We start from the raw sequence: 16821 nt of genomic DNA on the forward strand, positions 1-16821 counted from the left end.
GTCAGTTAAATTAGAATGGTGTGTGGAAAGATGTGTTTCCCTCTGTTTTTTTTTTTTTTTCCGTTTCCTAGAGCTGGAATAAAATATCCATGTTTTATGGGAAAAAGAAAAAGAAAGAAAGAAATATCCATCCCCTCAAGCATTTATCCTTCGAGTTACAAACAATTCAATCACACCCTTTAAGTTGTTTTAAAATGTACAATTAAGTTATTATTGACTATAGTCACCCTGTTGTGCTATCAAATAGTAGTTCTTATTCATTCTTTCTAATTATTACTTGTACCCATAAAACATCCCCACCTCCCCAATATGCCCCCAATACCCTTCCCAGCCTTTGGTAACCATTCTTCTACTCTTTATCTCCATGAGTTCAATTGTTTTGAGTTTTAGATCCCACAAGTAAATGAGAACATGAAACATTTGTTTTTCTGTGCCTGGCTTATTTCACTTAATGTAGTGATCTACAGTTCCATCCATGTTGTTGCAAATGACTGGATTTCATTCTTTTTTTATGGCTGAATAGTACTCCATTGTGTCTACGTACCACATGTTCTTTACCCATTCATCTGTTGATGAACACTTACGTTGCTTCCAAATCTTAGCTCTTGTAAACACTGCTGCAACAAACATAGGCACGCAGATATCTCTTTGATATACTGATTTTCTTTCTTTTGGGTATATACCAAGCACTGAGATTTCTGGATCATATGGTAGTTAAATATTTTTTGTCTTCTGAGGAGCCTGAAAACTGTTCTACATAGTGGTTGTACTAATTTACATTCACACCAAACAGTGTACACATCCTAACCAGCATTTGTTATTACCTGACTTTTGGATATAAGCCATTTAAACTGGGGTGAGATGATCTCATTGTAGTTTTGATTTACATTTCTCTAATGATCAGTGATGAGCACGTTTTCATATGCCTCTTTGCAATATGTATGTCTTCTCTTGAGAAATGCCTATTCAAATATTTTGCCCATTTTTGACTGGAATTACTAGATTTTCTCCAGTAGAGTTCTTTGAGCTCCTTATAAATCCTGGTTATTAATCCTTTGTCAGATGGGTAGTTTGCAGATATTTTCTCCCATTCTTAGGGGTGTCTATTCACTTGGTTGATTGTATCTTTTGTTGTGCAAAAGCTTTTAAACTTGACATAATCCCATTTGTCCATTTTTGCTTTCGTTGCTTGTGCTTGTGGAGTATTTATAAAGACTGTGTTTTCCCCAGTGCATGTTCTTGGCACCTTTGTCACAAATGAGTTCACTGTTGGTGTGTGGATTTGTTTCTGGGTTGTCTATACTGTTCCATTGGTCTGTGTATCTGCTTTTATGTCAGTATGATGCTGTTTTGGTTACAACAGCTCTATAGTATGATTTAAAGTCAGGTGATGTGATTCCTCCAGTTTTGTTCTTTTTGCTTAGGATAGCTTGGGCTATTCTGGGTCTTTGTGGTTCTGTATAAATTTTAGGATCATATTTCTGTGAAGAATGTCATTGGTATTTTTATAGGGATTTCACTGAATATGTAGATTGCTTTGGGTAGTATGGACATTTTAGCAATATTGATTCTTCCAATCCATGAACAAGGAATATTTTTTCATTTTTTGGTGATCTCATCAATTTCATTCATCAGTGTTTTATAGTTTTCATTATAGAGATATTTAACTTCTTTGGTTCATTCCTAGGTATTTAATTTTATGTGTGGCTATTGTAAATGAGATTACTTTTTAATATCTTTTTCAGATTGTTCACTGTTGGCATATAGAAACACTACTGATGCCTGAGAGATGGCCATGATGGTGTTCTGGTATCAGCAGAATAGCAATGCCCAGGAGTCCACCACCACCCATAATCTCCTGTGGTCCCACAGAGCTGCAGACAGAAGGGAGCAATGGCAAGAAATAAGTGCTGGGCAGTTTTCATACGGTGCTGCAAGACATGCTGCTTTTCCCTGAGGGTGGAAGACACCCTGATGATGGTGGTACAATCAATGACATCTCTGTGCTGGGAGTGACCCGCTCGGGAGCCCAGGCTGATCATTTCACACAGACACCCCTGGATCCTGGAAGCCAGGTCCTGGTCTGGGTAGACTGGGAGTGGAGGTTTGACCACATGCAGCAGCATTAAGGGCAGCATCTCATCACAGCAGTTGCTGATTATCTGTCTGAGTTAAAAACAACATCATGGGAGTTAGGGAGATTTTGGAGTGTGATGGAACTGGAAAGCCCCTCTGTGAATGCAGAGAAAATAACTGCCACTGAAAAGAGTTTCAATAAAAATATCAGAGATCAGCTGCTCAAGAAAGGATGAGAACTGAGCCTGAATGATCCTGAGGTGGAGCAGGTGAGAGGCTGGGGTCTGCCAGATGATCATGCTGGGCCCATTGGAATTGTTACCATCAAGGGTGTTGATTTCAACACGTGCTGTGGGATCCCCATGAGCAATCTCCGTGACCTTCCAGTTACTAAGATTCTAGGCACCGAGAAGAGGAAAAGGAATAAAATCAACCTGATATTTCTGGCTGGGAACCAGATGCTGAAGTGGATGAAGAGAAGTCATGAAACTGAAAAAGCACTGAATCACTCTGCTTAAGTGTGGAGCCGAGGATCACACGGAAGCAGTGAAAAAGCTCCAGAACGTGGCCGGGAGCAGTGGCTCACACCTGTAATCCCAGCACTTTGGGAGGCTGAGGCGGGTGGATCACGAGGTCAGGAGATCGAGACCATCCTGGCTAACACGGTGAAACCCTGTCTCTACTAAAAATACAAAAACTTAGCCAGGCATGTGGCGAGTGCCTGTAGTCCCAGCTACTTGTGAGGCTGAGGCAGGAGAATGGTGTGAACCCAGGAGGTGGAGCTGCAGTAAGCCAAGATCACACCACTGCACTCCAGCCTGGGCGACAGAGGCTCTGTCTCAAAAATAAATAAATAAATAAATTAGTTAGTTAATTAATTTAATTAAATTTAAAAAAGAAAAAGCTCCAGAACTACACCAAGCTCCTGCAGAACAACCTGAATCTGCTCAGAGACTCAGTTGTGCACATTGCCCATAGCCTCAGGACTGACCCAGACTCGGGGGATGTGGTCATATTACACAGGAAGGAGGGTGATTCATAGTTCATGAATATCGTTGCTAATGAGATTGGGTCAGAGGATTCCTTCCTGTTCTTAATCATGGGTGATGAGAAAGGTGCTAGGTTCTTTTTACTGGCAGGGCCACCTGAGACCATGGAAACCCTGGAGCCAAGGGTGGATGAGGTCCTAGAAGGCAAAGGAGTAGGGAAGAAAGGCTGCTTTCAGGGCAAAGTCACCAACATGAGCCAGCAGTCAGAGGTGATATCACTTCTCCAGAACTACATCAGCACACAGAGTGCTAGGAAGTGAGAGCTCAGGGTGCTCACCTCCTCTTACCACAGAAGGAGTCTTTTGGATGATTAAATAGCCTGACTTGAAAAAAAGAAATGCTACAGATTTTTGTATGTTAATTTTCTATCCTGTAATTTTATTGAACTTGTTTATAAATTCTAATAGTTTTTGGTGGAATCTTTAGGTTTTTCCAGCTATAAGATCATATCATCTGCAAACAAGGATAATTTGACTCCTTTCAAATTTGGAAGCCCTTTACATCTTTGTTTTGACTGATTGATCTACCTAAGGACTTCCAGTACTATGTTGAATAACAGAGGCGACAGTGGGCATCCTGGTTGTGTTCCAGGTCTTAGAGGAAAGACATTCAGTTTTTCCCCATTCAGTATGATACAAGCTGTGGGTCTGCTGCATATGGCTTTTATGATGTTGAGATATGTTCCTTCTATCTCTAGTTTTTTGAGTTTTTATCATGAAGGGATGTTGAATTTTATCAAATGCTTTTTCAGCGTCCATTGAAATGATCATAAGGTTTTTATCCTTCATTCTGTTGATATTGATGTATCACATTGATTTGTGTATGTTGAACCACCTTGGGTCTCAGGAATAAATCTTACTTGGTCATGATGAATGACCTTTCTAATGTATTGTTGAATTCATTTTGCTAGCATTTTGTTGAGAATTTTTGTATTAATATTCATCGGAGATACTGGACTATATTTTCCTCCCTCCCTCCCTCCCTTCCTTCCTCCCTCCCTCCCTTCCTTCCTTCCTCCCTCCCTCCCTTCTTTCATTTATTTTTTGATGTGTCTTTGCCTGGTTTTGGTATCAGGGTAATACTGGCCTCATAGATTGGTTTTGGAAGTATTCCCTCCTTTTTTTTCTGGAGAGATTGAGTAGGATTGATATTAGTTCTTTAAATGTTTGGTGGAATTCAGCAATTAAGCCATAGGGTCCCAGGCTTGCTTCTTTCTTTCTTTCTTTTCTTTCTTTCTTTCTTTCTTCTTTTTCTTTCTTTCTTTCTTTCTTCTTTTTCTTTCTTTCTTCTTTCTTTCTTCTTTTTTCTCTCTTTCTTTCTTCTTCTTTCTTTCTTCTTTCTTTCTTTCTTTTTTTATTTCTTTCTTTCCTTCGTTTGTTCATTTTGTTTTGTTTTGTTTTGTTTTACCCAAGAGACTTTTTATTATGACTTGAATCTCATCATTTATTATTGGTCTGCTGAGGTTTTGGATTTCTACTGGTTCAATCTTGGTAGGTTGTATGTGTCTAGGAATTTGTCCATTTCTTCTAGATTTTCCAACTTATTGGCATATAGTTGTTCTCCTTGTATTCAGTATGAAAACAATTCTAGCCCTGAAATCAGCCATTTGATGAACAGGCCCTCATTCCTTTGGGGAGAAGAAGAGTTAGGGATTCCAATCTGGGTCTCTAAGGGCGCTCATTCCTACTGGATTGGTAATTATTTCAAGACATTTTTTAGGGAATACATTTTTTTATTTTACTTTACGTTCTGGGATACATGTGCTGAATATGCAGGTTTGTTACATAAGTATACATGTGCCATGGTGGTTTGCTGCACCTATCAACCAGTCACCTAGGTTTTAAGCCCTGCCTGCATTAAGTATTTGTCCTAATGCTCTCCCTCCCCTTTCCCCCCACCTGCTGACAGGCCCTGGTGTGTGATGTTCCCCTCCCTGTGTCCATGTGTTCTCATTGTTCAACTCCCACTTATGAGTGAGTACATGTGGTGTTTGGTTTTCTGTTCCTGTGTTACTTTGCTGAGGATGATCGTTTCCAGCTTCATTTATGTTCCTGCAAAGGACATGAACTCATCTTTTTTTATGGCCGCATAGTATTCTGTGGTTTATATGAAGCATGATTTGTTGCCCAGTCTATCATTGATAGGCATTTGGGTTGGTTCCAAGTCTTTGCTCTTGTGAACAGTGCTGCAATAAACATATGTGTGCATATGTCTTTATAGTAAAATGATTTATAATCCTTCGGGTATATACCCAGTAATGGGATTGCTGGGTCAAATGGTATTTCTGGTACTAGATTCTTGAGGAATTGCCACGCGGTCTTCCACAATGTTTGAACTAACTTACACTCCCACCAGGATTGTAAAATTCTTCCTATTTCTCCGCATCCTTGCCAGCATCTGTTGCTTCCAGACTTTTTAATGATCATCACTCTAACTGGCATGAGATGGTATCTCATTTTCTAATTTTGATTTGCATTTCTCTAATGAACAGTGATGATGAGCTGTTTTTCATATGTTTGTTGGCCACATAAATGTCTTCTTTTGAGAAGTGTCTGTTCATATCTTTCACCCACTTTTTCATGGGGTTGTTTTTTTCTTGTAAATTTGTTTAAGTTCCTCATAGATTCTGGATATTAGACCTTTGTCAGCTGGATAGATTGCAAAAAATTTCTCCCATTCTATAAGTTGCCTGTTCACTCTGATGATATTTTTATTTTGCTGTGCAGAAGCTCTTTAGTTTAATTAGATTGCATTTGTCAATTTTGGCTTTTGTTGCCATTGCTTTTGGTGTTTTAGTCATGAAGTCTTTGCCTATGCCTATGTCCTGAATGGTATTGCCTAGGTTTTCTTCAAGGGTTTTTATAGTTTTAGGTTTTACATTTAAGTCTTTAATCTATCTTGAGTTAATTTTTGTATAAGGTGGAAGGAAGGGGTCTAGTTTCAGTTTTCTGCATATGGCCAGCCAGTTTTCCCATCATGACTTATTAAATAGGGAATCTTTTCCCCATTTCTTGTTTTTGTCAGGTTTGTCAAAGATCAGATGGCTGTAGATGTGTGATGTTATTTTTGAGGCCTCTGTTCTGTTCCATTGGTCTGTATATCTGTTTTGGTACCAGTACTATGTTGTTTTGGTTACTGTAGCCTTGTAGTATAGTTTGAAGTCAGGTAGCATGATGCCTCCAGCTTTGTTCTTTTTGCTTAGGATTGTCTTGGCTATATGGGATCTGTTTTGGTTCCAAATGAAATTTAAAGTAGCTTTTTATAATTATGTGAAGAAAGTCAGTGGTAGCTTGATGGGAATAGCATTGAATCCATAAATTACTTTGGGCAGTATGGCCATTTTCACGATATTGATTATTCCTATCCATGACCATGGAAAGTTTTTCCATTTGTTTCTGTCCTCTCTTATTTGCTTGAGCAGTGGTTTGTAGTTCTCCTTAAGAGGTCCTTCATGTCCCTTGCAAATTGTATTCCTAGGCATTTTATTTTATTTATTTATTTATTTATTTATTTATTTATTTATTTTTTGTAGCAACTGTGAATGGGAGTTCACTCATGATTTGGCTCTCTGCTTGTCTATTATTTGTGTATAGGAATGCTTGTGATTTCTGCACATTGATTTTGTATCCTGAGACTTTGCTGAAGTCGTTTATCAGCTTAAGGAGTTTTTGGGCTGAGACGATGGGGTTTTCTAAATATACAATCATGTTGTCTGCAAGCAGAGACAATGTGACTTCCTCTCTTCCTATATGAATACCCTTTATTTCTTTCTGTTGCCTGATTGCTCTGACCAGAACTTCCAACACTATGTTGAAGTGAGTGGCGAGAGAGGGTATTCTTGTCTTGTGCCAGTTTTCAAAGAGAATGCTTCCAGCTTTTGCCCATTTAGTATGATATTGGCTATGGGTTTGCCATAAATAGCTCTTATTATTTTGAGATACGTTCCATCAATACCTAGTTTATTGGGAGTTTTTAGCATAAAGGGGTGTTGAATTTATTGAAGGCCTTTTCTGCATCTATTGAGATAATCATGTGGTTTTTGTCATTGGTTCTGTTTATGTGATGTATTATATTTATTGGTTTGTGTATATTGAACCAGCCTTGCCTGCCAGGGATGAAGCTGAATTGATTGTGGTGGATAAGCTTTTTAATGTGCCGCCGGATTAGGTTTGCCAGTATTTTGAGGGTTTTTGCATTGATGTCATCAGGGATATTGGCCTGAAATTTTCTTTTTTTGTTGTCTCTGCCAAGTTTTGGTATCAGGATGCTGGCCTCATAAAATGAGTTAAAGAGGAGTCTTTCTTTTCTATTGTTTGGAATAGTTTCAGAGGGAATGGTACCATCTCCTCTTTGTACCTCTGGTAGAATTTGGCTGTGAATCAGTCTGGTCCTGGGCTCTTTTTGTTGGTAGGCTAATAATTACTGCCTAAATTTCAGAACTTATTAATGGCCTATTCAGAGATTTGACGTCTTCCTGGTTTAGGAAGGGATTATATGTCCAGGAATTTATCCATTTCCTCTAGATTTTCTAGTTTATTTGCATCGAGGTGTTTATAGTATCCTTTGATGGTAGTTTATATCTCTGTGTGATCAGTGGTGATGTCCCTTTTATCATTTTTTATTGTATCTCTTTGATTCTTCTCTCTTTTCTTCTTTATTATTCTGGCTAGCGGTCTATTTTGTTAACCTTTTCATAAAACCAGCTCCTGGATTCATTGATTTTTTGAAGGGCTTTTCAGGTCTCTCTCTCTTTCATTTCTGCTCTGATCTTGTCTTTGATAGCTTTTGAATTTGTTTGCTCTTGTTTCTCTAGTTCTTTTAATTGTGATGTTAGGCTGTCAATTTTAGATCTTTCCCGCTTTCTGATGTGGGCATTTAGTGCTATAAATTTCCTTCTAAATACTCCTTTAGCTGTGTTTCAGAGATTCTGGTACATTGTCCTTTGTTCTCATTGGTTTCAAAGAGCTTTGTTATTTCTGCCTTAATTTTGTTAGTTACCCAGTAGTCATTCCAGAGAAGGTTGTTCAGTTTCCATGTAATTGCGTGGTTTTGAGTGAGTTTTTAAATTCTGAGTTCTATATTGATTGCACTGTGGTCTGGGAGGGTGCATGTTATGATTTCCATTCCTTTGCATTTGCTGAGGAGTGTTTTACTTCTAATTATGTCATCGATTTTAGAACAAGTGCTATGTGGTGCTGAGAAGAATATATATTCTGTTGATTTGGGTTGGAGAGTTCTGTAGATATCTATGAGATCCCCTTGGTCCAGAGCTAAGTTCAGGTCCTGAATATCCTTGTTAATTTTCTGTCTCGTTGATCTCTCTATTATTGACAGTGGAGTGTTAAAGTCTCCCATTATTATTGTGTGGGAGTCTACATCTCTTTGTAGGTCTCTAAGAAGTTGTTTTGGCCGGGCACGGTGGCTTACGCCTGTAATCCCAGCACTTTGGAAGGCCGAGGCGGGCGGATCACAAGGTCAGGAGATCGAGACCATGGTGAAACCCCGTCTCTACTAAAAATAGAAAAAATTAGCCAGGCACAGTGGCGGGCGCCTGTAGTCCCAGCTACTCGGGAGGCTGAGGCCGGAGAATGGCGTGAACCCGGGAGGCGGAGCTTGCAGTGAGCCGAGATTGCGCCACTGCACTCCAGCCTGGGCGACAGAGCGAGACTCCGTCTCAAAAAAAAAAAAAAAAAAAGTTGTTTTATGAATCTGGGTGCTCCTGTATTGGGTGCATATATATTTAGGATAGTTAGCTCTTCTCTTTGCATTGATCCCTTTACCGTTATGTAATGCTCTTCTTTGTCTTTTTTAAATCTTTGTTGGCTTAAAGCCTGTTTTATCAGAGACTAGGATTGCAAAACCTGCTTTTCTTTGCTTTCCATTTGCTTGGTAAATATTCCACATAGGCTCCATCCCTTTATTTTGAGCCTATGTGTGTCTTTGAATGTCACATGGGTCTCCTGGATACAGGATACTGGATACACTGATGGGTCTTGACTCTTTATCCACCTTGCCAGTCTGTGTCTTTTAATTGGGGCATTTAGCTTGTTTACATTTAAGGTTAATGTTGTTTTGTGTGAATTTGATCCTGTCATTATGATGCTAGTTGGTTATTTTGCACATTAGTTGATGCAGTTTCTTCATAGTGTCGTTGGTCTTTATAATTTGGTGTGTTTTTGTAGTGGCTGATACCAGTTTTTCCTTTCCATATTTAGGGCTTCCTTCAAGAGTTCTTGTAAGGCAGGCCTGGTGGTGACAAAATGCAATAGCATTTGCTTGTCTGTAAAGGATTTTATTTCTCCTTCACTCATCAAACTTAGTTTGGCTGGATATGAAATTCCAGATTGAAAATTCTTTTCTTTAAGGATGTTGAATATTGGCCCCCACTCTCTTCTGGCTTGTAGGATCTCTGCAGTGAGATCCACTGTTAGTCTGATGGGCTTCCCTTTATAGGTAACCTGACCTTTCTCTCTGGCTGTGTTTAACATTTTTTTCTTCATTTCAACCTTGGAGTATCTGAAGATTATGTGTCTTGGAGTTGCTCTTCTCAATGAGTATCTTTGTGGTGTTTTCTGTATTTCCTGAATTTGAATCTTGGCCTGTCTTGCTAGGTTGGGGAAGTTCTCCTGAATAATATCCTGAAGTCTGTTTTCCAACTTGGTTCCCTTCTCCCTGTCACTTTCAGGAACCCCAGTCAATCATAGATTTGGTCTTTTCACATAGTCCCATATTTCTTGGAGGTTTCATTTGTTCTGTTTCAATGTTTTTTCTCTAATCTTGTCTTCATGTCTCATTTCAGTACGTTGATGTTCAATCTCTGATATCCTTTCTGTCACTTATCAATTTGGCTGTTGATTTTTGTGTATGCTTCATGAAGTTCTTGTGCTGTGTTTTTCAGCTCCATCAGGTCATTTACATTTTTCTCTAAACTGGTATTCTAGTTAGCATTTCCTGTAACTTTTTGTCAAGGTTCTTTGCTTTCTTGCATTGGGTTAGAACATACTCCTTTAGGTCAGAGGAGTTTGTTATTATCCACCTTCTGTAGCCTACTCCTGTCAATTTGTCAAGCTCATTCCCTGTCCAGTTTTTTCCCTTGCTGGAGAGGATTTGTGATCATTTGAAGGAGAAGAGGCATTCTGGTTTTTGGCATTTTCAGCATTTTTGTGCTGGCTTTTCCTCATCTTCATAGATTTATCTACCTTTGATCTTTGAGGTTGATGACCTCTGGATGGGATTTCTGTGTGGGGGTTCTTTTTGTTGATGTTGATGTTATTGGTTTCTGTTTGTTAGTTTTCCTTCTAATAGTCAAGCCCCTCTTCTTCAGGTCTGCTGCAGTTTGCTGGAGATTCATGCCAAACTCAATTTGCCTGGGTATCACCAGCAGAGGCTGCAGAACAGCAAAGATTGCTGCCTGGTCCTTCCTCTGAAAGCTTCATCCCAGAGGGGCAGCAGCCTGATGCCAGCCAGAGTTCTCTTGTATGAGGTGTTTGTCAACCCCTGTTGGGACGTGTCTCCCAGTCAGGAGGCACAGGGTCAGGGACCCACTTGAAGAGGCAGTCTGTCCCTTAGCAGAACTCAAGTGCTGTGCTGGGAGAACCCTCCTTGTCAGGATTTGATGCTCTCTTCAGAGCTGACAGGCAGAAACATTAAGGTTCACTGAAGCTGTGCCCATAGCCACCCCTTCTCCCAAGTGCTCTGTCTTAGGGAGATGGGAGTTTTATTTATAAGCCCTGACTGGGGCTGCTGCCTTTCTTTCAGAGATGCCCTGCCCAGTGAAGAGGAATCCAGAGGAGCAGTCTGGCCACAGCCACTTTGTCATGCTGTGTTGAGTTCCACCCAATCCTCAGCACTGTGAGGGGTAAATCGCCTATTCTAGCCTCAGTAATGGTGGACGCCCCTCCTCCCACCAAGCTTGATTGTCTCATGTCGACTTCAGACTGCTGTGCTGGCAGCAAGAATTTCAAGCCAGTGGTTCTTAGCTTGCTGGGCTCTGTGGGAGTGGGACCTGCTGAGTGAGACCACTTGGCTCCTGGCTTCAGCCCCCTTTCCAGGGGAGTGAATGGGTCTGTCTCGCTGGGGTTCCAGGTACCACTAGGGTATTAAAAAAAAATCTCCTACAGTTAGCTCAGTGTCTGCCCAAACAGCCACCCAGTTTTCTGTTTGAAACCCAGGGCCCTGGTGATGTAGGCACATGAGGGAATCTCCTGGTCTGTGGATTGCAAAAACTGTGGGAAAAACATAGTATCTAGGCTGGATACCACGGTCCCTCATGGCTTCCCTTGGCTGGGAAAGGGAGGCTACCCTGCTGCTTGCACCTCCTGGGTGAGGTGATGCCCCACCCTGCTTCTGCTCACCTTCCGTGGGCTGCACCCACTACCTAACCTGTCCGAATGAAATGAACAGGGTACCTCAGTTGAAAATGCAGAAATTATCTGCCTTCTGCATTGGTCTCACTGGGAGCTGCAGACTGGAGCTGTTACTATTCAGCTATCTTGCCAGCAGCCCCCGTGAATACATTTATATGTGATGACAATATACATCATGATATTATACTGATTGCATAGCCTCATTGATGTTACTTCTGTATCTCCTTTCTCTTAAACTGAAAATTCAAATTTTATTGATATTAACAACGTTGCACATTTCCATTATCCAAACACATGCACATATACACACACCACAATATTAAACACTTCAGTGTTTTTACATTTGTTTCATTTTTGTTTTGGTAGCTCTTTTTGTCCTTAGGATATGTCTTGTTAAAAACATATAGTCAAACAACAAATTACTATGTTTTAAAGTCATTCAAAGAACTCTGTGTGGTTAAGCCATCAACCTGTCACATGGTTAAATTCAATTATTTCATTTTTCTTTCTTTTGATTTTTACAGATTGCTTTTTAAAAAAATAGTTTTGTTTTACAATTCTATACACTATTTCATAGTTACCATGTCAAATTCATAAAACAGGCATGGTCAGAAAAATCAAGATTTGATCAACTATCCACCCTCATTTGTTCTCTTTTCTTAGATGACAAGATACTACTGAAACAACCAACCAAACAAACAAATGCCCAGTCAAGAAAAAGCCACATTCAAAATGGTAGGCAATTTCATGGTGTTTTTACTCACCCTTGCCCCACCATTTCACTGGCACAAAGCAGAATGGTCAGAAGAAAGAGGCCCAACCCCTGGTCCCTCCATTAAAATGGAAAAAGCAGAGTGCTAATTGTAAAGTTCTTGCCTGTGTCCAAGGGACTGGTATGTGACTCACCCGTCTTGGAGCTCAGAGAGATAAGAGTACATAGTTTGAATATTAGGCTGAAAGGTGAAGAAGGGAGTGGCAGGTGCAGCAGCATGTGATACTGAAGAAGTACTACAGAGTCACACATGACTGGTGGCAATAGATTGTGGGTAGAGGAATATAATGGCATATCTAAGGCTCAGAAAAGAACCTGGGGTGACACTGTTTTAAATATTAATAATCTCAGGTAAACTGGGAAGAAATACAGCACACATACAGAAACCCAGACAGAATTCATACCCACAAAAGACCAGGGAAGCCCTTAAGCATTGACTCCTGACTGATCTCAAAGCTCAACAATGCCCTAGTTAGTAAAGGCCTTCATAGCAGTCTTCAAAGACTGGGATATATGTTATTTTTTAATGTTCCATTTTCAACAAATATGACAAAGAATATAAAGAAATAGGGGAAGATGGCCATTCAAATGAATAAATTAAATTTCTAGACACAGTCTCTGATGAAACACATTCAACAGACTTATTAGACAGAAACTTTAAAACAACTGTCTTATATATGTTCAAAACGTCAAAGGAAAATTGAAACAAAGAACTAAAGAAAGCCTGGAAAACATTTTATGAACAAAATGAGAATATAAACAAAAAGATAGAAACTATATAAAAAATTCTAGAGCTGAAAAACACAATAAAAGAATTGAAAAATTCACTAGAGGTGTTTATCAGCAGACTCAAACAGGGAGATAAAAGAATCAGTGAGTTTCAACCTAGGTCGTTTGAAATCATTTAGTCAGAAGAAAAAGAAAAGAAATGGAAGAAAGTGAACAGGGCCTGAGTGGACTAATATACACATTGTATGAGTTCCAGAAGGAGAAGAGAGACAGAAAAGGGAAAGAAGATTAATTGAAGAAACATGGCTGAAAGTTTACCAAATCTGAGGAAAGATATAAATGTACAAATTCAAGAAGCTCAATGAACTCCAAGTAGGATAAAACCAGAAATACACCTAGACACTTTACAGTCAAGCTGTTAAAAGCAAAAGACAATGAAAAAATCCTGAAAGCGCCAAGAGAAAAGTGACTCATCACATTCAAGGGATTCTCCAGTATCAGCAGATTACTCAGCAGAAAACTTACAGTCCAGAAGAGAGTGGGATGACGTTCTTAAAGTATTAAAAGAAAAAATCTGTCTAATGAGAGTTCTACAACCATCAACACTATACTTTAAAAATGAAAATGAGGTAGAAATTAAGACATTCCCAGATAAATAAAAGCTGCAGGAATTCATTGTCATTAGACCTGCTCTATGAGAAATGCAAAAGAAAGTCCTTCAAGTTAAAATAAAAAGATACTTGACAGTAACACAAAGCTTTATAACAGTAAAAAGTCTCAGGTGAAGATGTCCATATAGATACATAACCAAATATTACTGTAATATTGTAATTTGTAATTTTGTAATTAATATTGTAATTTTTGTTTAAAACTTCACTTTTAATTTTTGACAGGATTTATAAGATATTTGAAGTTTTTCCTCTTTTTTTGATGTAGGCACTTATAAATACAAACCTCCTCCTTAGTACTGCTTTTGCTGTATCCCATGGGTTTTGGTATATTGGGTATTCATTATCATTTGTTTGAAGAAATTTTTCAATTTCCTTCTTAATTTCTTCATTGACCTGCTGGTCTTTCGGGAGCATATTATTTAATTTCCATATATTTGTATAGTTTCCAAAATCTCTCGTTACTGATTTTCAGTTTTATTTCCTTTCTACTCTAACAGTATAGTACTGAGTTCAATGCCTCACAGCTGTGTTCTCCTGCCCCCAGTGCTCAGAGATGCTCTCTGTACCATGCCGCACTGTGACAGGGTGGGGGAAAGAGTGGAGTCGGTGACTCCAGTCAGGTCTGTTTTTTGCTATCTTTTCAGTGCCTCTTTCAGCAATATGAGGTTAAAACCAGGTACTATGAGTGCTCACTTGATTTTTAGTTCTTATGAAGGTGTTTTTTTTCTGTGTAGATAGTTGCTAAATTGGTGTCCTTGTAGGTGAAATGATCAGTGGAGCCTTTATTCTGCCATCTTGCTCCACCTTACGAAAAATAAAACTAAAATTTTTAAAGAAGGAAAATCTACAATCAATATTCTAAGATTTTAAGAATATGAAAACAGGCTGGGTGCAGTGGCTCATGCCTGTAATCCTAGCACTTTGGGAGGCTGAGGTGCGTAGATCACCTAAGGTCAGCAGTTTGAGACCAGCCTGGCCAACATGGTGAAACACCATCTCTACTAAAAATACAAAAATTAGCCAGGCATGGTGGTGCATGCCTGTAATCCCAGCTACCCAGGAGGCTGAGGCAGGAGAATCGCTGGAACACAGGAGGCAGAGGCTTCAGTGAGCTGAGATAGTGCCACTGCACTCTAGCTTGGGTGACAGTGAAACTCCATCTAAAAAACAAACAGACAACAACAACAAAAAAAAAAACACAAAAATATAGCATCACACCAAACACAAAATAAGTAGGAGGAAGAAAACAATAAATAACAAAAAATAAATGAGTAAAATTTAAAACAGAAATATATAGAAAAAATACTTAAAACTAATCTTGATTCTTGGAGAAGATCAACAAAATTGATAAAAGTTTATGATGGGGCCGGGCGCGGTGGCTCAAGCCTGTAATCTCAGCACTTTGGGAGGCCGAGACGGGTGGATCACGAGGTCAGGAGATCGAGACCATCCTGGCTAACACAGTGAAACCCCGTCTCTACCGAAAAATAACAAAAAATAAGCCGGGCGTGGTGGCAGGCGCCTGTAGTCCCAGCTACTCGGGAGGCTGAGGCAGGAGAATGGCGTGAACCCAGGAGGCGGAGCTTGCAGTGAGCCGAGATTGCGCCACTGCACTCCAGCCTGGCAACAGAGCGAGACTCCGCCTCAAAAAAAAAAAAAAAAAAAAGACACAAATTACTAATTGTCTCTAAAAAATAGACAATATGAATAGGCCTCGGTCAAATAAAAAATTGAATTCCAAACTTAAAAGCTTCTCACAATGAAAGCCCAGGCCTAGGTGGCATCTCTGGTGGAGTCTATTATTTAAAAGAAATACAGTGTACTCATCACCCAGATAGTGTACATTGTACCCATTAGGTAGTATTTAATCCCTCACCTCATTCCCAACCATCCCACCTTTTGTAGTCTCCAACGTCTGTTATTCCACTCTGTATGTCCACATGTACACATTGTTTAGCTCCAAGTTTTAAGTGAGAACATGTGGATTTTGACTTTCTGTTTCTGAGTAATTGCACTTAGGATAATGCCTCCAGTTCTAGCTGTATTGCTGTAAAACACATGATTTTGTTCTTTTTGTATGGTTGAGTAGTATTCCATGGGGGGTGTGTGTGTGTGTGTGTGTGAGTATATATATATCATTTTAAATCCAATCATCCCAGTTAAAGTGGCCATTACTTAAAAGTCAAAAAACAAGACATTATTGATGCTCAAATTGTACCATATTTGTCTGGTGGAAACCTCTTGAAGTTGGCTCTTGAGTTCCCTTGAAACTTAGACTTTATCACCACATAATATGTATGTATGTATGTATATAAACCTAGACTTTATCACCACATAATATGTAACACAACTGCACTTGTACCCCTAAATCTAAAAAAATAAAATAATAATAATAAAGGCAATGGGTGGAAATATAGTAACTGTGTTTGAATATATGAGTTCATAATAACATTTTTAAAACAAATAATCCCTTTTAAAAGTGAGCAAAGGACATGAATAGATATTTCACAAAAGAAGATATACAGATGGCCAAAAAACATATGAAAAAATGCTCAACATCACTAATCATTTGAAAAATTCAAATTAAAACCACAATAAGATACCACCTTGCTCCTGCAAGAATGGCCATTATGAATAAGTCAAAAAATTACAGATGTTGACATGGATGTGGGGAAAAAAGAACACTTATACACTGCTGGTGGGAATGTAAATTAGTACAACCTCTATGGAAAATGGTATGGAGATTTTTTAAAGAGCCAACAGTAGATCTACCATCTGATCCAGACATCCCATTACTGGGTATCTACCCAGATGAAAAGAAGTCTTTATATGAAAAAGACATTTGCACATGTATGTTTATAGCAGCACCATTCACAACTGTGAAGATGTGGAACCAACCTAAGTGCCTATCGACTAATGAGTGGATCAAGAAAATAAGGTATGCATACACCATGAAATACTACTCAGCCATGAAAATGAATAAAATAATGTCTTTTGCAGCAAGTTGGATGGAGCTGGAGGGTATTATTCTAAGTGAAGTAACACAGGAGTAGAAAACCAAAAATTGTATGTTCTCACTTATAAATGGGAGCTAAGCTATGAGTATGCAAAGCATACAGAGTAATATAATGGACTTCAGAGATTCAGAAGGGGAAGAT

The 16821-nt window shown here is 39.1% G+C and overlaps 1 pseudogene; it reads left to right on the forward strand.

The window, feature by feature from the left end:
* LOC100999218 overlaps positions 1-3506 on the forward strand; it is a 96857-nt pseudogene extending 93351 nt beyond the window's left edge.
* Positions 3507-16821: the final 13315 nt, after the last annotated feature.

Source organism: Papio anubis, unplaced genomic scaffold, assembly GCF_008728515.1.
Source record: "Papio anubis isolate 15944 unplaced genomic scaffold, Panubis1.0 scaffold161, whole genome shotgun sequence".
NCBI lineage: Eukaryota > Metazoa > Chordata > Mammalia > Primates > Cercopithecidae > Papio > Papio anubis.